Source organism: Pogoniulus pusillus, chromosome 9 (assembly GCF_015220805.1).
Source record: "Pogoniulus pusillus isolate bPogPus1 chromosome 9, bPogPus1.pri, whole genome shotgun sequence".
In the NCBI taxonomy this organism is placed as follows: Eukaryota; Metazoa; Chordata; class Aves; order Piciformes; family Lybiidae; genus Pogoniulus; species Pogoniulus pusillus.
The window spans coordinates 17,126,060-17,148,557 of NC_087272.1; the positions used below are offsets into that span (position 1 = coordinate 17,126,060).

General features: G+C 35.9%; 1 long non-coding RNA gene across 4 annotated transcripts in view; it reads left to right on the top strand.

Annotated features, from left to right (window-relative positions):
* Positions 1-22,498, top strand: part of LOC135178126 (uncharacterized) — a 65,515-nt gene that overhangs the window by 2,532 nt on the left and 40,485 nt on the right. For all 4 annotated transcript variants that reach the window (XR_010303365.1, XR_010303366.1, XR_010303369.1 and 1 more), the window contains exons 2-3: positions 6,831-6,902; positions 11,573-11,712. This is a non-coding gene — a long non-coding RNA (uncharacterized LOC135178126). The remainder of the gene's footprint in view (positions 1-6,830; positions 6,903-11,572; positions 11,713-22,498) is intronic.

A 22,498-nucleotide genomic window follows, 5' to 3' on the forward strand; every position in this document is an offset into this window, starting at 1 on the left:
GTGCCAAAATCTATGATGTTTGTAACACAGATGAAGAAAGATGAGGATGTGGTGTGTCAAATCAATCTCTTTGAGTGTACCTGTGCATCTGTAAAATTGCTCTTTCTCTTTTTTGCAAAGGTAATTTGCATGTGAAACATTTTCCTGCCAAGCAGTGGTGTTTTGCTGAAATCAAAATGCCCCAGGAAAAAAATTATTTCTGCAAGAAATTTCCATTTATCTTTATGTTAGATTTGCTTCAATCTCTCTATTGGCTGAGTCAGTTTCTTTGTTTCCCTGACTTGGTAGACCTTCCTTTTCATATTCACAAGATTTTGACTCACAGTGCTATAGCAAAAAATAATACATAATGAAGGACAAAGAAGTCCTAAAATTATTTCCTACTTTCCTATGTTTTTCATACTATATCATGACTACTAACTCATTCTGTCAAACTACTGCTTTCCTTACTAATGAATAATTAGAACAAAAGGGCACATTTTCAATATCCATGAGAATAACTACTTTATCACAACTATGTGCACAAGTAGCATATCTGTTGGGAGCATTATTGATTTAAAAGTAATTTTCCCTTGCCTGAAAGAAATTGGAAACAATATTAAGTAAGCTATTTTTATAAACAGGATTATAGCAAAATCCTACCCATATATAGGGAATAGCTGTATGGCAATGAAAAAAAAAAAAAACCCAAAAAAAAGCTCAGTAATGTGCTATTCTCTCTTTCTTGAATGATTGTTCACCTAATTTAGAATCAGGGCAGTTAATTCCCACTAGCTTTAACACAGCTTCAGATGGAGCAATAATACAAGTATATGCTGTGGCTTAGCAGTAGTGGTAAGATTGCAAGCTCCAGGCAAGTAGTTGGACTTGATGACCTCAGAGGTCTCTTTCAAGCTCAACAGTTCTTATGGTCCTGTTTTGCAAACATAATAGTGAAGTTTAGGCTAATACAAACACTGTTTTATCATTATCCTTTGTGTGGTCTTTTCCGTGGTGGGACTAAGTCAAAACCCAGCCTTCCATGTAACACCCTGGCACTATTCAATGAGTATTTAAGATGTAGCTGCTTATTTTGGAGCTAGGTGTGTATAAGAGTTTCCTATACCAGTTGTCATCCTCTGATCATTTAAGTGTGGATATAACTCTGGTTACCCTGAATTGAGGTCAATGATATTTAAAAAGTTATTGATCAAGTGGAATTGTTTTCAGTATATAAATGCATCTACACTTCTATTTTCATTATGAAGTAAGGTTTCCAGTTGTACAGTCAAGTGTAGACAAAAGTTAGAAAATTATGTGTGTATTACAGTTACAAATCCTGAGGGGTATTTTTCTGTTTGAAACAAAATGTTTCAAATAATGATCAATTTTAATGTGTTTGTATTCTTTAATATCTTTACAAGAGGAAAAAGAGCACTTGAGTAATCCTAGTTTTATTTTCAATAGGAAAATTATGCTGTTTTGAGATTTGTAGTGATTTTGCCTTTAAGACTTAATCAAAATGGAAAAGTAAAACCTTCTGAGTTGAAACTCTGTAGGTGTTCACATTAAATATTTTATCTGTTAAATTCCATTTTAAAATTTTGATCTTTAGAAGAGTATTTACTGTTTTGAATGTAGTTTTGCTTCATAGCAAGATGAAATGCCAATGGTTACCAAATGGCATATTTTTTTACTTAGTTCTGGCAATGATCCACCTTTATGACACAGAATTAAAACTTTCCTTTTCTAAAAGACCTTCACTTCACTGTTCTCAAGGTAACTTGTGTAGATGAGGTCATTACATTCTGTTTCAGAAAGTGTACAATTAGTGTCACATCCAAAAGGTTTGCCTCAGGTGAATGGTCCAGAAACACAAAAGCTTTGTGGCAGGGTGAGGAATAAAAATCTGATCTTGTGGGGTATTTTTCATTTTCTTGACTCCTCAAACCTTCCTTTTCATATTTGCAAGATTTTCTCTGACCTCCAACACTATAACGAAAAGTAATATATACTAAATGACAAAGAATCCTAGGAAGATTTCTTACTTACCTGTATTTTTCATGCTATTTCAAACATAATTGTAAGTGGCATGCTATTATGTAAACAAATACAGTACAAAAAGTCAGTCATCAAAAAGATTGTTATTTAAATATAATTTAAGACCACGTGTGTGAGGGAGTAGATTAATATTCAGCTTGATAAACAATTTCAGGAGACTGACCTTCCCTGAGTCTCACTGATCAGTTTTGGCGGCCTGTGGAATATTCATGTAATGATGGAGAAATGCATTTTGTGGAAGAAGAATCTAGAGGACAGCCTCATGGGAAACAATGGCCAACAAAACCTCTAGACCAGAGGCACTTGAAGAGCATAATGCACAATAGGGACTTAACTTAACCACTAATGTCACATCATCTAAGAAGTGATAATTTGCCACTTGGATATGAATAGTTTTATTCTGTGAAAACTAAGAAACAGAAGTTGAACTGCAGAATTTTTGATGGAAAAAGGGAGCAAGTGGCAGTGTCTGGAAGGTGAACATAGAAGGATTAAAAATTATAAAAGCAGATGAACTGTTAACTGCAAGGGAAATAAACAAGAAATTAAGTTTGTAAGGATAAGTATTTGCATTCTTGGTTTCACAAAGAATAAGCAGAAAGGAGAGGACCAAGAATTAGAACAGATATGAATGAGAGAAGAATTGGGAAATACTTGAAATGGGAGGAAAGGATTTGGAGGTGACAAGACAAGCTTTCAAATTTCTTTCAAATCTTATTATAAGTCTTTGAGGGATGGGAGGAACGAAAGTAACAGCCAGTTGTCTAGACTGTGAGTGTTCACTTTATTGCACCACCTATCTCTTAAATTAGCTATATTCAATATAATGGTATAAAAGGAAGAAGAAGAAATCAATGGCTTAAACAGTGAATCAAAGGTGACAAGAGGCAGCTAGAAACAGAGAAGACATATTGTTGCCTGGAACAACAGAAGACCTGAAAGTAAGGAGTTTTGACTCAACTTCAAAGAACAATCACTGAAAAGCATTTCTTTGTAGTGAATAATGTGCTTAAAGTGTTAGAATGATTCTATACATTACCTTAAAGATTTAATTGGCTGCGATTTTGACTGCTAGGCTTTACTCTGAATTTTCAGCTTGAGCACAAAATGAAAACCCATGAAAAACAGATACCAAGAACTGTTGATTTTCTACTGAGTGAAGGATAGGAAGGACGTAAACACACTGTGTTTTTTAAGAGTTCTTTTCAGGGTGTAAAGGATTGAGAGATGCTGATTACAGGTCACTTAACAGGATGGATAAACCCTACTCCTATTCTGGGAGTGTTTTGATAGGATTTTGTTTTTGACATAGTCTAAATTCAGAAGTAGCTTTTTCATAACTAATTGGACAATGTACAACTAAATTTTGCCAATATGAAAATTCAGTTAATCCTAACACTTTCAGAATAGAGTCATAGAATTGTCAGGGCTGGAAGGAACCTCAAGGATCACCTAGTTTCAACTGCTGTGCCATGGGCAAAGACACCTGACACTAGTTCAGGTTGCTCAGAGCCAAATCCAGCATGGCTTTAAAAACTTCCAGGGATGGGGCCCCTCCACCATGTCCTTGGGCAACCTGTTCCAGTGTCTCACCACCATCATGGTGAAAAAGTTTTTCCTAACATCCAATCTGAATCTACCCACTTAAGGGAATTAAGGGAAAATAGGTGTTACAGATAACAAAACACACACACACAAAAAAAATAAATTCAGCAAACACAAAATAGTGCATATAGAAAAGAAAAAAAAAAGTGTCTCTTAAAACTCTGTCAATATTGTATTAAATTTAGTAGTCCCTGAATAAAACTGAAAAATTGGCAAAGTAATAGGCGTTGTATTTCTAATATTTCAAAGCATATATCATCTTCTGATAATTTCCCTAATTTCTAGATAAAGTGGGAATTAATCTTGCTTCTGAAGTCAAGGTGAGTCTATACTGCAATGGGGAACTTTAATTGCATCTTTAATCAAACCATCAGGGATAGGTAATAATAGTGTCAGTGCAGATCTTGGTGTGGGCTAGAAACAAGAATGCTTGCTCCCATACCTTTCTTTTCAGTCCTGCTGTTGATTTTCCTACCATGAGGCTGACATTTCAGTCCCTGACTGCAGTGCAGTGGTGCCTTAACAGCAGAGACAGCAGCAGTTCTAAATCTGGTGATGGATAAACAGCCTACCGTGTCTACTCTGCCGTCTATGAATCATAGCAGTCTCTTCAGTGCTGCTCTATGAAACCAAATCATGTTGTCACTAAGTCCTGAACCTAGTAACAGGAAAAATAGTTATGTAACTTATGTCAATAGGACTTACTCTTGTAAACAATTTTTGTATACTTTATGTATGGTTTAAGACTAAGCAATGCTAAATAACAGTGAAATTCTTCCTAGCATGTTTAAAATTGTGAAGAGATATCTCAAAGTGCTCCATTTAATTGAAGCCCAAAGATTCTTTGTTCAGGCTGCAGTTATTTTTCAATTGTGTGGGAGTGCATGCATGTATTTTCCTTGAATTGAGTTTGTGAAATCTCATTTCTTCAGTGAACAATTTTAAAGCAATGAAATATTGCAATGTTACCATAGCAGTAATGATCTCAGAGTATCAAAATCTGTCTTATTAAACCCCATCATAAGGTTGTTACTTCCATAGCTCCAGAATTGCTGCCTTTAGCTCAGTGAAGTTTCCTATTTCTTCCCAGAAATAAGAAATATTTTTTAAAGGACTTAACTGACATGAGGAATATGTACAACAATGAAGATATTTCATGTGAGAATGAGCTTTGAGAGGATATAATAATAAAATAAAAGCATTATTCTGAGTTCCAGGAAAAATATAATATGTGGCAGCTTTCTGATGCATACTGCAGTAACCTGAGAGTAAATATGCTAAGGCTAAATTCTTTCTGTCCCTGTACTCAGCACCAGTTAGGCCACAGCTTGAGTACTGTGTCCAGTTCTGGGCCTCTTAATTTGAGGAAGATGTTGAGGTGCTTGAACATGTCCAGAGAAGGGCAACAAGACTGGTGAGGGGGCTGGAGCACAGCCCTATAAGAAGCAGCTGAGATTGTTCAGCCTGGAGAAGAGGCTCAGTGGAGACCTTATTGCTGTCTACAGCTACCTAAAAGGAGATTGTAGCCAGGCAGGGGTTGGTCTCTTCTCCCAGGCACCCAGTGACTGAACAAGAGGACATAGTTTCAAACTGTGCCAGGACAGGTTTAGCCTGGACATTAGGAAGAAATTCTTCACAAAAAGAGTGATTGGCCATGGGAATGGGCTGCCTGGGGAAGCGGCGGAGTCGCCATCCCTGAAAGCATTTAAAAGGAGGCTGGATGAGGCACTTCGTGCCATAGCTTAGTTAATTAGGAGAGTTAGGTGATAGGTTGGACTCACTGATCCCAGAGGTCTTTTCCAACCTGGTTAATGCTGTGATTCTGTAGGTATTAAATGAGTACAAGGACAAAAGAGAGTATTGGTGATATCTTGCAATCCCTTCATGCGAGTATGGAGTTCGTATATTAGTTCAAAACTACCAAGAATTAATACACTCCAACAGAAAGCTTTAAACAATACCATTCCAATATTCAGTTACTAAATGGCAAGGATTTTGTAACACTGCAGAGATGCTATACCAGAAGTTCTTCACAGAGAGAGTGATTTCCCATTGGAATGGGCTGCCCAGGGAGGTGGTGGAGGCGCCGTCCCTGGGGGTCTTCAAGAAAAGACTGGATGAGGCACTTAGTGCCATGGTCTAGTTGATTGGTTAGGGCTGGGTGATAGGTTGGACTGGATGATCTTGGAGGTCTCTTCCAACCTGGTTGATTCTATGATTCTATGATTCTACATGTTAGACTTCCATTGCATTAATAATTCGATGCACTCAGATTCTATTGTACAAAATGGTACAATGTAACTTCTTTCTGTAAATCACCCTCTGGTCTGAACAACTTATTCCCAGATGTTGATCTTCACATTTGAAACTTGTAGACTGAATTTTGTATCAGAAGACCAGGGCTCTTAGTGTCCCAAGTCAACCCGCATACCTTCAAATTTGATTTCAAGTCTATTGTGTTGTATGCAAAACACTGGACAGAGGAATGTTATGCCATAATGTAAAAGATGTCATAGCCACAGTAGGAAAAAATTTGTGTCATGTTCAGTTTTCTGATTTCAAATACTTGGTTTTAACTGTTATATATTGACAATTATTCAGAGTTTAGTCAATTTTTGACTCATGCATAAAACTGAACAGAGAGGTTTCTAAGTGTGCTCATTGGTTCTCTTCCCTTACAAGCTATGTCCCTTTTCCTATGATAAAAGAATTGTAAATATTCTTACGTTCAACATCAGGTTAAGAAAATTCAACTCTCTCAGTTCTCTTCTGAGCAGGACTTTCCCCCTTGCCTTTTTTTGTCTCTGAGGGTTGTTTTATTTAAATCAGCCTCTTTTCATGTTTCTTCAGGTGTTCGGTAACACATCTGTGTAAGCAGTGTTGTAGTTTCCTTCTTAATGCAGCTCCAAGATATTTTAGTCTATTTCTGTGGACAGCATTAAGGAAGGTGTTGGATTCTGCGACAAGACTTGGCATGTTTTACAAAACCATTTAATTTAATCTTCAAGTGTTTGATTTGGAAGGCAATTAGGTGTATCTATTTTTTTATTTCTCACATTTTTATATTCCTGTCTGTCTTCTTGCTGTTTGTTGTTTTTTTTTCCCTGTGTATAATAATGTGAAAATAATATTGGAAAGGCAGTGGTTTCTCACATTCTTCCCCGTGGGTTTGTGATGTTTTACAGAGTACAACTGATTAATCTAATGAAGTCTAAGACCTGCATGCAGTTACCCTGACCTTTAATACGTCTTGTGGGGTAGGTGTTTCTAGAATTCCTCAGAACAATTTACCATATTAATCTTTACAAAATAGCTATAATATTGGTAAATCTTTTCCTAAAAGAACTTCACTGAATTGCATATGCCAGAATTCCTTCCATTGTCAGAACTGCATGTCCTTCAAATGTTCATAATCAGTGGTACATTGAAAGTGATTTTGTTGAAATAGCAATGTTGGCATTTGAGATAATACTTTCAGTGAGAATTATACATCTAGAATTGTACACCGTGATGGTATCTCTCATGTCGGTACTGTCTCAGGAAGGTGAGTTTATACCTAGGAAAGATAACTTCATGTATTAAATACCACACAGTGCCTATCAAACAAGTAAAATGTCAGATATTGGTGTTATAACCACGAGTTATCCATTTATCAGTAATATATCGTTTGCAAGCATGTAGTAGCTTCTTATTCAACACAGGTGCACCAACAGAGTGGTAAACTTACACATTTCTTTGGAAGAGTTACTAGAGGAGTCTGTTGTCTGTACAATTAGACCAAGAGGTTTTTTTTCCATTTAAAACAAATTTTGCATAAACTGTGAGATGTTTCTAGAGCTGATTCTTTATCATTAATTGCAATTAAATTGCCAATACATCAGAGCAGTGTTCAAGCTTCACAAATATTTCAATCAACAGTTTGGGAAGATGTTTCTATGTTGCCAATGAGCCCTAAACTTTCCTTTCTGTATATCATGTCACATATCATATGGTATTCTTTCTCGTTTCGTTGTTTAAATAAAAGGAAAGCCACAGAATTTTAGTAACAAATAACACATTAATGTTCAGTAATGTTTTACAACATTAATGGATTTTTTTTAAATACTAAATCAGTGGTCATCTTTATAGTAAGAAGTGAAAAATAAGAACAGAACATAAGTCTTGTATTTGTTAATCTACAGTGATTTTTTTTTTTTTTAATGCTTAGAAACAGGAAAAATGCTTTAGAATTTGGACATGTCAGCATTGTTTTGTTATGTCACCTGCCACCTTAATGTTGCTGGCTTGACAAGATATGCATTGTTACATGTTTAAATTTAAGTAATGTTCCTTCTAAATCTCATTGAGCCTGCTAAGTTATTTTGAATTCGAAGTGTGTATCTTGCTGGCAAGTTATGGGAATGCCTGCTGGAAAAGAAATGTAATGACGTTGTATAGATTGATTTCTCTAAATTACATGGGATATGCAAGCTTTCTTTATAAATTCTCAAAAGGAACATACAATAGTTTTGCCATTGCAGACTGATATCATAAGAACTTTGTGATGCTCCTATTGTGGTGTGAGATATAATTTGATTATTATATTGGATCATTTAGTGTATTTGATGAGAAGTGAAAATGAAAGACCATTAACATGCAAATAATGTTGTCTTTCTAGTCTTTTGTAGTTCTTGCCTAATTAAGCTACAGGGCAGAAGCACCCTGCTCCTGAAAAAAACAAACCAACCAAAAAACCCTAGAGAATTTTAATTTATCCAAGGCTATATCTAAACAATGGTTACGAGAATGGAACTGAAAATGAGGAGTACAGTTTGCTCCCTGGGCATGTATCTTTTCTTACAAATTTCTAAAGAGGCATCTTTATTCAGTTGTTGTTTCTTCGTAATTCAGAATATGCCCAAGTGTTACATTTTTTTTAATACCAAGTATATTGCATTCCAAGGATCCCAATGCAATCATAAAAAAGAGTACTGTCTATTTTAAGAAGTCATGCTTTCATTATGCTCTTTGCTCAAATATTCCAGTAAATTTCCCCATGCAACAATATATTTTTCTACATTGTAAAATAAAATAACCCCAGAATTACAGGAACATCAAAAATCTGCTGTTCTTCAGGATTACTTCATCACTGATTTTACATGCATTTCACTTAATTTCAGTAAAAAAAAAATGTATTTTCAGTAACATCTCTAGAAAGATATTCAATTTGCAATTACATGTATATACTTATATTGATATGAGCTAAAGATTTGTTTCTAAAAAGACTTTTTGTTCATTCTAAGAGATGCACTGGGAAAGTAGGTTAGAATTGCGTTGCTAGGAAACAGGAATGGATCCTAGCAACTGCTGCTGGAAATGAAAATTGTATGCCTACATTAAAGATGGAGCTTCCACTCACAGTAATTCAGCTGGTTAATATTGTTTTCTTAAAGAGGATTTATTTTGTCATCATGATCATTGCTACATTATAAGAAAAATGGTATTTCTTGTTTAGAATTTTGCTCTTAGAAAGGGAAATTTTTTTTTCCTGGTATAGTATCTCAAAATATACTGATAACACAGTCAGCATTCAGCTGGAGCAGAATTGTAACCTTTTGAGATCCACATTGCTTATTTACGTGCAGGACTCACCAGTTAGAAAGATACTCATTAACCTATGGCTGTAGGCAATCAGTACTCTAATGGAGCATGGTTTTAGTGATTTTTTAACTGTTATGTTCATGGAATTAACATCTCATGGATAAACTTTGCAGTTGTAATCTCAAAATATTTCTTGGGGAAAAGAATAACTAGAAAGAGATTTTTTAAAAATATATGTAGCCCTCATTTTTGTGCTGGGCTTTCAGTTTTCTGTCTTCTCTCTTGCTATCTTTTTTTTTTCCCACAAAATAATTAATCTCACATTAGTACTTCTACTTTTCTACCAACCATTTTATCTCTGCCTCTTTTTATGCAGTCATCCTTCCTTCTATTTATTCAGACTTTGCCTATTTTTAGCCTCTATTATTTTTATCCTATTCTTCTTTCTTCCCTGATCCGTATAGTTATGTATATTTCTTCCAGTAGAACTTTTCTTGGAAAATTTAGGTATCTGTAGTGGGTTAAACCAAACCAGCAAGTTTAATATTGACTTTTGTCTCCCATTAATGTCAGAGAGTATCTTTAATATTGTTTCAGTTTCATGAAATTATGGAATAAAATATGATTTTTTTTTTTTCCAGCATGCATTGTTTCTTCTCTCCATCTTTAATTTGGAAGCAACTTCTGGACAAGTGATTTTTAGGTCATGTTTAATACTCTTATAGAAAATTTTGTTTTGTTGAGAATGAATGTGTTTGTCTCTTTTGTAATGGGAGTGCAATAGTGTCACCATGGCTGCAGGTTAAGTATGAGAAGAAGCTTGTGTAGGAGGATGTTTAAGTGATGTGATTGTAAGTAAAATAGCAGAAGAAAGTTATACATAAAGTGAAATGTTCTTCCTGGCAGTGATAACATTTTAAAATTTGCCTCTGTGTGAAAGCTATTTTGAACTACATAATGCTCTAAACCTTTCTTAAATGTGTCATATTTAACAACAAAAAATTGATGTGGTGCACAGCTTTATTTTAATAATTAAGTCTTTGCTGCTCTTGTATCCCTCGCACCCATTCTTATGGTGCAACATGATAAAAAGATTGAGTTCCCAGAAAGTAGACAACCAAATAACGTACAGTTTTGGGGGGCAATGAAGCTTTCCCTGCTGTAGAATAATGAAGCTTCCACTAATCTTTAATCAAGTACGGAATTAAATGATCTCTACTGTTTCCAGCCTGGAGAAGAAGAGGCTCAGTGGAGATCTTATTGCTGTCTACAGCTACCTAAAAGGAGGCTGTAGCCAGGTAGGGGTTGGTCTCTTCTCCCAGGCACCCAGTGACAGAACAAGAGGACATAGTTTCAAACTGTGCCAGGACAGGTTTAGCCTGGACATTAGGAAGAAATTCTTCACAGAAAGATTGGCCATGGGAATGGGCTGTCCAGGGAGGCAGCAGAGCAGGTGTTTAAAAGGAGGCTGGATGAGGCACTTCGTGCCATGCTTTACTTAATTAGAAGGGTTAAGTGGTAGGTTGGACTCACTGATCCTTTAGGTCTTTTCCAACCTGATTGATTCTGTGATTCAGGTTATCAATCAGACAGAAAATATGGAGTAAAAATAATTTTAAGTTCTTGTACATTCTTGTATGTTCTAAGGATTAATATTAATGTGCTCTGTAAATTATTACCAAGGTAGATGTGGGAAAGAGTTGTCAGATTCTGTATTGGACAACAATGTGAATGTTTGGCTTCAAGTTTGTTGTTTTTGCAAGTACAGTAGTGTTGTAATCTAAATACTTCAAAATACAATTGTTCTTAAAAAGGCAGTGTGTAACTGAGGGGCACAAGATATGTTTTCAAACATGAAAAAGGAAGCCCACACTGGGTTCTTCCCATGTTTTATTTGCTAAGAAATTTAAAAATACCAATAGGGTTGTAGGCATCCAAATGTTACAGTGGTCTACAAATCAATGCCCTTTCAATTAAAGATTTTCAATATTAAATCAACATAATAGCCTCAGTCATTTTCAAAGCTAGTGAATTGCATGCACATTTGTACTGTAGTCTATGGGATGGCATGGTTTTAGTAAAGTCATGCTTAAATTATAACGTGTATAAGAAACCCACATATTTGTTGTAGCCTAAATAATTGAAAAAAATACAGGACCTGAAACTTTCCTTAGGCCATTTGAGGTGGTAGGAATTATTGGAAAGAAGATAGCTTTCCTTGAACCAGGAGTCATGTCCCAGGCTGCATTTGCATTAGAAGAATGTGTAGTTCTTTCATGCTAGTCATTGAAACAACAACATGTCTGTTTTATACCTGCCTCATTTAAACCTTTTTTTTTTTTTTCAGTTCTTCTACAACACTTCCTTCTACTCTGTCAGGACTAAAGCTGGTATGCACATTTGGCTTGAGTGTCTGCCAGCTCAGTCAACTGCCAACCTTGTGAAGTCTTGCAGCATGGAGATTTTGCATGGACTCCCTTAATAAAGGTAAATTCTAAGTAGAAAACTAGTATGAAGGGGTGCTGTTGCTTTAAGGGAACAAAGTTATTTCAAAGGGACTAACAGCATAGTAATTGTAAACACAGCTAAAACCTCAGTCAATTAAGAAATACTAAAATGTAATCAGAACTATGTCAGGATCCTTGATTAACTAGTAACTAAATTTCACGACCTGCTGAATGATGTTAAGCTTCATGGAATTGGATCTCGGAGATGTGAACTGATTTCCCATTTTAAGTCAAATAAAATCCCTATTGCAAGAATTAGTTTAGTAATCTCACTCAGATTGTGGGAAAGTTTTAATCTGCATTGCTAAACCACTTTATGGTTTGTTAGATATTGGTAAAAGGGGTGATTTACTGCGAATGATCTACAGGTCAGAATGAGAGTGAAACATCTCTCTTGATGAGGTGTTAGCATAGGATAAGCTCCAAGAATATTCTGGTTACCTCTGCTTCTTTGAAAACAAGGATTGTTCACATTTTAGATTTCTCCTTGTGTATATTCTCGTGTGTTTGAAAGAATGGAGGAGATGGATAAATTGGGCATGCAGAATCACAGAATGGTAAGGGTTGGAAGTGATGCCTGGAGATCATCCAGTCTGACCTCCATGCTAAAGCAAGTTCACCTACACCAGGTTGCCCAGGTTCTCATTCAGGATTGTTTTGAATATCTGCAGAGAAGGGGACATCACAACATCTCTGAGCAGCCTGTTCCAGTGCTCTGTCACACTTAAAGATTTTCCTCATGTTCAGATTGAGCAACCTGTGTTCCAGTTTGTGTCTGTTATCCCCTTTGCTGTCACTGGACACCATTGCAAAGGTTGCAATTAGAGGTGTTTTGTCAAATTTCTATACTTATTTTCTTATTCCCTTCAGTCCTAGGATTTAGCTTATTTTTACTTAAAATCAATGCTTTCTATTTCATATATTACAAAGTTATTGCTCAAGGACCTTCACAGAAAATTGACAGCCATATATAATTGCTCTATGAATGCTAGGCAGTGTTACCTGAGTTTCAAAGCATGGCTGAACACACAACATATTTAATGAAACTTTAATGCATCCAAAAACATGGTTGACATGAACAAAATTTTATGATTAATTAACAGCTATGTCCAGTATAAAACCCTAAATTAAGTACAGCAAAAACACTCCTAATGGCTCCAGCATGCTAACAAGGATTAAAGAAAATGTGTGCTAAAGCTGACAGTGATCATTGATCAAAACTTCACTCTTTTTAGCCTTAAGGTAACCGAGTCAGATTTCATCACTCTAATCCTTAAGGTATAAAATAGAAATTGAACTTGCATGGTGATGCAAGATGGCTATGAAATTAGGAGGCCTTGGCTCATAAAATGCAAAAAGTTGGCATACTCAATGGAAATGATGTTCAAAGCAGTTCACAGCAAGAATGGGAAAAGCAGCTTGTGCTGCTCTGAAAGAATAAACAGCTCTCTTTCTGTAGCACTGATACTCCACACATTAATAAGGATTAGGAAAAAAGGCATTTTAATGTAGGAATAAAAACAGTGATACTTTGAAGTTTCTAAATGTTAAGAAGATGGCTATTGTGAAATTTCTGTGGGTAAAACACAAAAGATCTCTCATGAAGAAATAAGCATTTAGGAAGTAAAATCTTCTGCAGTTTGGAAAAGACATCAAAAATACTGTTACAACAATAGTTTATATAAGGGTATTTTTGAAGATTGCATACAGTTTTACCACACACCCACAGAATTTCGAGTGTACTTTTTAAAAGAATGTTAAGGCTGAATCTCTATGGCACTGGGTTTCAGTGCAGCAGCAAACTACAGCAGAAACTGAGAGTGAAATGGAACATCATATAAATATATGAGAAAAAAATGTTCCATTCCCAACAAAAAGAATCTCTCTCTAGGGAAAGGTGACCAAATCTCTGATATTTCTCATAAATTTGTATTTTGTACCACTTTACTTTCATATTTTGGTATGATTATATCCTTTTATATTGCTTAACTTTGCTGATGTTTTGGTATCCAAATCAAAGCATTATACATATATTTCTATTTGAAGAGAATTATTTTTCTGATAAATTCAAGGAAACCATTTAAATGTAATCCTTAACTAGGATCAGTTTTAAAATGGAGGAGGAACTCATAGTTCAGTACACACAAATACTAAGATTTGTATATATTCTAATGTATTTTTTTTCTGCAAACCTACTCTCTCTGGAGGTGTTCAAGGCCATGTTGGAGGAAGCCTTGAGCGACCTCTTCTAGTGGGAGGTGTCCTTGCCTATGGCAGTGGATTGGAACCAGATGATCTTTGAGGTTCCTTCCAACCTAAACCATTCTGTGATCCTATTCTATGTTGTTCCAGGTTGTTCTGGTACATAATTTGTCTTGCCCGTAACGTTGTATTTGAAAGTAAATACTAAAGGTTGATTTGTATATTTTCTTCTAAGAACAGAATCCAGAAATGCATGAAGGCTGGACTAGATCTGTAAAACACTGATTTTCTACTTTTTCTGGTGAATCATGCATTAAGGCTGTCATCTTTGCTGAATAGCTGAAAGAGTTCAGTCCTGTATTCAGTCTTTACAGTAGAGTCTTTAATCTTGTACTTAAATCTAGGAAAAATAAAAGCAAAAAACCCCACCCAAACCACAAACCACAGAAGAACTCCAGCAAAATGAGAGGAAAAAAAAAAAAACACAAAACCCAAAGCACTTTGCTGATAAGATGTTAATACTCATTGACATTGTCCAAGCTATCCCCAGACACTTCATGCTTTGTATTTGTATCCTGAATTTGAATCTAAATTATTTCTCTTCCTAAATGTCCTTGAAATTGTATGATATGGTACAAGTAGGGCTCAGATATGTGAAGCTTGCCCACAGATGTGGGTGACTGGTGATGGGCTTGGTGCAAGATTTTCCCTGACAATAACATGGCCTGTTATTATCACAACTTTGGCTCTCTTCAACAACACCATTTATTGCTACACTGTTAATATGAAATTAATTATTATAGGTTATTTTTTAAAAAGTAATAAAATCAAGGAGCCAGCAAAGGGCAATCTAAAATTATTTCAGGGTGAATATATAAAATGCAAAGGCATATTAACAAAAACATTGGGACTGATAAGGGGGGAAAAAGGTTATAATGAATGCATTTCTTATTTCATTTAGTGAGTTTAAAACTCTTTGTTAGTGTTCCATTTAATCCTGCTTCTCATCTGTTTATGTATTGCACAGTCATCTGTATTTCCTCGATATTTTGTGTTCCTAGGAACACCATAGTGCTTCAATTCAATAGGTCATACTAGAATTATTGACTTTATCTAGAGTGATGCAAAGCTTGCCTAGAGAACAAATATTTTATATGAGTTATTAGTTTTATAGCTACAACATCTAGCTTTCAATTGATCTGTTCAATGATGTCAGTTAAATATTAATAACCTCACTGAAATATCAATAGCATAATTAAAAGAAGAATGTTGCAAATTAGATAGGAAGTTACTGCTAAAAGCTCTACTTAGAAACTGGAAAACAAGGTTAAATTGACAGCATTTTTTTCTTTACACTTCACAAGTAACTCAAAACTTTGTAATTTTTTTTTTAAAGATAAAATATTACTGTGAATAGTAAAATCCTGATTATAATAGGACGTGTGTAGATTTTCTGTGGGCATGTCCATAGCCAAAAATTCTGACTGCCCAATATCTCATGCCAAGTTAAGGACAACTGAGTACATCATCTCAAAAGGGAAGGGTTCTGTTCTTGAACCACTTTTCACAGTAGAGATTAGAGCTGCAGTAGCCTTAAAAGCTGCTAAGGTCTTACGTATCTTAGTGCAGTAGGAGTTGATGTGTGAAATCGGATAGTGGCAGACTGACTTACCAAACCCTATTTATCTTCTGCAGGGCTTTCATACACAATAGTTTGGCATCCTACTAAAGTGTTGCAAAAGTCTGTAATTGTTAATGTTTTCTTCATGTCAGCTGGAGATCAGACTGTCACTGGGGATAAGGCAGCCCAGGTCTCTGCTATAGCTGGTTAAAACTTTTCTGATGCTGGCTGCCTAAATCCCAAATTAAAACTGTTATTAATTGGTTCTATGATTATGGTTTTACGTTTTTGCTTTCCACCATACCTATGGCTCTGAATCCTTTAGATAATTTTCAATTTTAAAATCAGTGTGCTTCTGCAAAAAGGCTGCATTTAGAAGAATCAGAATTTCTTGGTGTTTCACTAAAAATTCCAGACAAGTTCTAACCTTTTTCCAGCCTCTCCCATTTTCTGCTGATTGTAACTTGCCTAAAATCACATTACAAATATGTGAAGGAGGGCATTCCTGCCATGGCACGTACAGGCAGGCCTGAGCTCACTTTTATTATGCTAGCCTGAGAAGGGCAGGGAAATAAAGGGCAATGAACTTCCAGCTACCTTATTGCCACCCTTCACAGAGCCTAGTATGACCATCTGACAGCTCACTCATTTCAGTGCCTCACAATCAGCTGTAAAAATTACACAAAACAGAATGTTTTGTGATTCAGCTATCACTTTTCTTCAGAATCTCCCCATTTACTATGTATTGTAGAGTAAATTCTGCAGCCTAAATCACAACGCTCTGTAGAACACAGTACATGAGTTCTCTACCATCCTCTGTTTCTGAAATCTTTTCCTTTCACAATGAACATACGTTCAAGTTGCCCTTTTATGCATTCATTCCAAATATTCACTAAACTGGAGGAGAATGATGTTTTCTCTTCTTGCTTAATCTGTAGGTTCTTGGTTTTGTTACTTGAACTTTTGTTTAAGCCAATTTCACCTCCTAATCTTAGCTGGTAGATCAAGATAAGCACGCTGCTGTACAAAGTAATTGCACAAGAGTTCCACAGTAAACCCACAGCATGACAAGTTGTGCAAATGGAACCTGAAACTGAATGGTGCAGATACTGGCCAGACATCAAGCACTTTGGCTTGAGCTCAGATATCAGAAATCCCAGACAAACACACAGCACTTATTGTGTTAGTAAGAGTGTCTAGGATTTCTTGCACACCACCCTCCATCCCCCACCTGGCTATAAATCCATATCTGACTCATAAAAAAAGTTATACAACTATAAGTGGCCTGTAGAGCTGCAGTGTGAATAAAGCCCCATTTTCCATGAACTGGTGCATTGCAGTTGGTTGGCCTTGATGGTTGAGGTACAAAGGTCTTGAAGCTTTTCCTACAACTGCATATTTTTAAGTGTTGGCATGCAGATTCGTAAGTACCATAAAAACTCCAAACTCTTCCTGCAGGCTTTCCCCCAGCCAGAAACATACGTAATATCTAGTCTCAGTCTAACCATCTATGGCTGCAGAACATAAGGAAACATAATTAACTTTGAGATATGTTTCATTTCAATTTAAATCAGATTGTGGGTTCCAAATCTATTCAGGAAACACACATGCATACATATTGAGTGTAAATGGACAGCTTTTGACAGAAGAGCAAACTATGGTAGAAACAATGCAGCATTTTCCATAACTGTCATTAGTTAAAAAGTTAGAATATAGTTTTCATAATTCTGGATGTCTGGAGGGGAAAATTGTTGTCTTAAAACTTCTGCTTTGACAAGTTTGGACTAAATCTTGATTTGTGCCTTAGGAAATAATGACAAATGAGCTTACTGTCTTGGAACTTTCAATACACAGAAACAGGATAATGGACAATAAAGCAGGAGTTTGCAGGACTGTATACTTCTAAAATTTAGATTAGTTTTGAAGTTGTTCTGAAGCTGCACTTTGTCATTAACCTATTACCCAATTACATGAGCTTTGTAAGAAAGGCTTTGCCATTTTTGTGCAAGAGCTAAGAGTGCCTCTTCCAAAACCATTTGAAGCATAACTCTTAATATTTTATAATTTCTGTGACTTTATGCTTCACAAAGTAATCTGGATACCTTGGCTAGCTTTTAAAGGACCAAAAAAGCAACTTTCTTTTACTGAAGAGTAAAAAGTAATTCTGATTTTATTTTAAACACTGATTTAGTACCAACCAAAGCAGAAGACCTAGTTTTTCTCTCTCAGATAATATACTTCTGTGATGAATAGAAGTTATGGTTGTAATACGTAGTTTATCAGAGGCTTTAGCACCACTGAAATATTATTCTTGGCAGACAGAATTTTCATTGAAGTTTGACCCACAGTTTATACAAGTTCTCGTAAGAAGTTTGTGCATTCATCCATGGAAGCCTGAAAATCAGACTAGCACTAACCCGTTTGAAAACGTGAAAGAATGAGCCCATGGCAGTGCACTTGTTAGCTGCAGCTTACTCTCCACTTACAGAAGCTGATGTCTAACACAGCTTGCTTTGTCCTTGTCTTTAAAATGTGGCAGCACCTCAACTGCACTAATTCTCTGCTTGTGACAGATTCTGCAGATTACTGGAGAGATTTACCAAGCCAAACTTGAGCTATATGGCAATGTATTTATTTTACAGGGAAGTTACCTCGTTTAGGAGCCTTCTTTGCATTTGCCAATTAAGTGCATGATCCTACACTGAGCTGCAAGCAGGCGCATGTGCAGTTCTGCTTGTTCCTTACATTTGAAAACGCACAGAGGAACAGAGCCTTTGAAACTGCTATTTTGATGGCTGGATTTAGTACTGAGTTACCTTATTTCTCAGTCAGAGCAGAACAGTGAACATGTCTGAAAGGAGAAAGTAGAGAATGGGTATTTATGAGAGAAAAAAAAAAAAAAAAAAAGCATTATTTCTGTATTTTTGGTGGGAGGTTTTTGGTTTGTTTTTTGCTGCATTGTTGGTTGGTTGCATTTTGGTTGGTTAGAAGTTTTAGTGGTTTGTTTGTGGTTTGTTTGGTTGGGTCTTGAGTGTGGTTTTGGGTGGTTTTTTTTTCAGTATGTCCTATGTCCACTTCAATTTTGGACACCTGGCTCTTTTCATTTGATCTCAAAGTTCATTTGCCTTTCAAGGTTTACAGCCTAATCAGATTAGCATGACACATCTGTTCTAAATTATAGTTAGGAACATTTTTTTTTTGTAACTGTTATGAGCAGAAAATAATATTGGGGAACATGTAGGTGCAAATGAATTTCCTGTGCCATGGGGTATTTATAATAAGCTGTACAAATATGTGCAGTCCATGATATACTCCCAAACTCTATTAGTAACTTTTTCCTCATATAGATTAGTGATTTTTGCTGGAGTATCTGAAATGAATGCTGCTAAACTTTGATAATCAAAGATACTATGATTTGTCAGTCTATATCAAAGTACAAAAGAACCCCTTGGAATTCTTTAGGCATGTCCAGTTAAAAATGACAAAACCTGAAAACTGAACACTGCAGCCCTATAGTGGTGGATTTTTTAATTTGCCATAATCACGTAGAGTTGTCAAAAGTATAATACATTTTCTGTGCAAGGTCTTGCTAGTTTTATCTGTAATCCTACTCAACATGCAAATTGGTGTTTATTCCAAATAACATTTTCTAAAGGACTTCAATGACATAGATTGTTTTGCCATCTAAATAGATTTTTTAAAAATATGATCTAAGTACATTCAATTTCCTAACAACAACAAAAAATGTGTAAGCCAAGATAAAATAAGGGGATAGATAAGTCTGTAACTCTTTAATGCAGTAAATCCACATTTAGCATCATGTAAAACACCATTTAATTTGCTGAAAAATATTTTTTTCTGGTTTCTAGTAAGGAATTACTAAAATATTCCTACCCAAGAAAAGTGCCAGAGAAAACTTTAGCATTATTGGGCAGCCTCACAGTCTCAAAATTAGCATATGAAGATACACTTTATTTAATAGTCACTTATTCTGACTGAATTAGCACCTGAAATTTCATTTCCATTAGAACAAGGGATTCAGCATTCCTCTACAATGTGCTTCTGTCTGTAAAGCACTGAGTTTTTACTTTCAATCAGTATTTTCAAAAGGCTTTAATAAAGTGTGTGAAAATTCTTTTGAGAATCAGTAAATATGTTTATAAGACTAAATTTTAGCTTGGACATCTGAAAATTTTAGGACTTTGAATTTGTCTTTGTTCCATTGTAATTGGTGTATGCAGGAATACAAAAGCCACAAAGACTCTGATTTGAGGCTGAAGGGTTGAAATCTGGAGACTTAAAGGATGCTTGGGGAAAAGCAGCGTCTATGCTTGCTCTTCCTGTACCTCCACACTTGATTGCTCTCAGGAACACAATATGGACTTGGTAGAATTTTGTGATTTTGTTAGCATTTTCTGCCTTTTTCCCCCCTTGTCACTAGTTGTATTCTTTTACAACACTGAAAACTTTAATCTGAGGGAATTTACATGTATTTTCACATGATGTTATCTGTTTTCATGGCTTAATACCATTATTTTTTAAAGCTCAAATCCTTCAATCAGATCATGATGTGCCGGTGCCCTCTGTTTAACCAGCTCTTCAGTGAAGCTGATGAGCTTTTTTTAGTTGTGTAAATAATTTGAGAAGTATTACAAGTATCTGAACATTAACTGCTGTGCTTCAGCAATATGATTAAGAATCTGGGCTTGAGTCTAAAAATGTTTCTGTAATATTATTCTGTAAGGAAGCAGTCTTCTTCCAGCCTAGGGAAATTCCTGACAAGTTGGAAGGATATGCCAGTGAAGTGTTTCTATGTACTTACACCTTTTTTATGCCTTTGCTAATGGGTGCTAGACTAGATGGACATCTGCTATGACTCAGAAAAGCTGTTCTTTTCTTACACTGTTGCCTGACACCAATATGTGCATCTCTATTCTTCCCTCTGGTAATTTCAAGAACTAAGTCAAGATTTCAGATGACATGATTCCTTCAAACATCTGATATATGAGTATGTTATTTAAATAATTCACTATTATCAGCATGCAATAGTTGTTTTATGGATCAATTTAAAAACTACCGTAAAGTTTATCATGGCAAAATAGAAATCAATTGCCATTTCACTTTTTCGTCTTGACCACTCTTCTACAATACACTCTATTGTTTTACTAACCTGTTTCTTCACCAACCCGTGTTCTCCTTTTAAAATTAATCCTGCTCAAAAAATAGAGCTAAGATTTTTCTCACCAAGCTGGAAAATGAAGTGAAATAGGCTGCAGTAATTCTGTAAAATGAATTTCAGTCACTGCCTGCTGCCTGTTTTTCAGAAGTTGAGAGGCAGACTGTCACATATGGCCCATCAGAGTATCTAAATTTCATTCCTTACCAAGGACTCTTGTGACATGTCTCCACTGCCAGTAATGTCCTACATATCTATAATAACTAATGAGTGGGATTTCTTCTTTAAAGACTTAAAATACTGTGCCCATGTTTACATTGTAGACCATATTCCTATTGAAGTCAAAGTGATCATCTGGGGGAAGGGAGTTTTAATATTTTGTATATTCTTAACCTTATCACAATGCTATGGAAGCATATTTTAAAGTAGAGTGGCTATTTTTCCTTTATGGTTGAATGGGTATATATGAAGCAGTCCAGTAACAATTTTTAGAGATTCCTGATTTATAGTGATTTAGAGCAAAATTTGGCACATATTTTTATATTGTCTTACAAAATCTATTTCCCGAAGTTTTAGAGCTTGTTTCTTGGCTTTTAAATGTTGCTGAGTTGTTTGGGTTTGGTTTGTTTGTTTCTGGTTTTGTTTTTAATTCTCTGTTTTATTTAATATTTTACAGTTCTCCAAGGCAGAAGAAAAAAATATTTAACACTAATTTGCACGCTAGCAAACACTTTCAGACTGCTGTTCTAAATGCAAGAGAAAATACACAAAATTCAGAATTTCCCACAATCTGGCAGAACCCAATACTACTTTTACTCTCATCCCTAAGGCTAGTAGCTTGTGTTTCAGCCTTCCATTAAACATCAAAAATAAACAAGAGTAGTCTGCTTTAGAGAACTGCAGTCAGTGTGCCATTTACCTAAGCGGTAAATGCCAGTTAGCTGCTGGCAGTGAATAAAAGCTCCAAGAGCGGCATAGCTCTTTGAAGCAGAAAGATCCCTCAGCACACTAAAAAGAGTGGGATTTTCCCTCCCGGCATTCCTCCTAGACCTTCACAACCTCTGGATGGATATTGCATCCTCTGAAGCAAGGCAATCTTAAACACAGCAGTTGAAAATTCTGCCTCCCTTGATATCTGTGGCAAAAATACCAATGAAGACAGGACTTAACCATGTTTATCCAGGTTCTTAGGGTATTCCTTGATGTTTATGGGATCTTACTATAAAAAAAAAAAATACTATAAAAATTCCTTTGACAGCAGTTTTCTATCTGCTGGCATAAATGCTGAACCTGGCTTATTTTGGAAGAAATTTTAGCAGCTGACACAAGTCAGAATTGCACCCATCAGTCCCAAGACTAGTGATGCATGAACATAACACAATAACACCATTTTACCACCTCTCCTAGACTTGGCTTTGATGAAATAGATTACAGCTTATTCAGAAGTGAGCTAGTTTGAAGCTAGCTGGAATGTTCTGGTGAGAAGAACTAGATTGCAGGCTTGGAAAGGGAAACCGTGGTGATGTCCACTTCACTCATAGGCTTGCTGAGAGGTATAACAGCAAGAATCCAAACATAGATAAGGTAGTTGGGAGTTGATTTCTGTCTGGGCTGTGGGCTACATTTTTCTCTCTAACCTAACTTGATTAATCCACCTGCTTCCTAACCCCCTGGACAGCCCTCCATTCTTCCTCGGCACAAGACAATGTCTGGGTAAGGTAGAGAGGGAAGGAGAAGGGGGAAGGGTAATTAGGAGCCCCTCCTGGG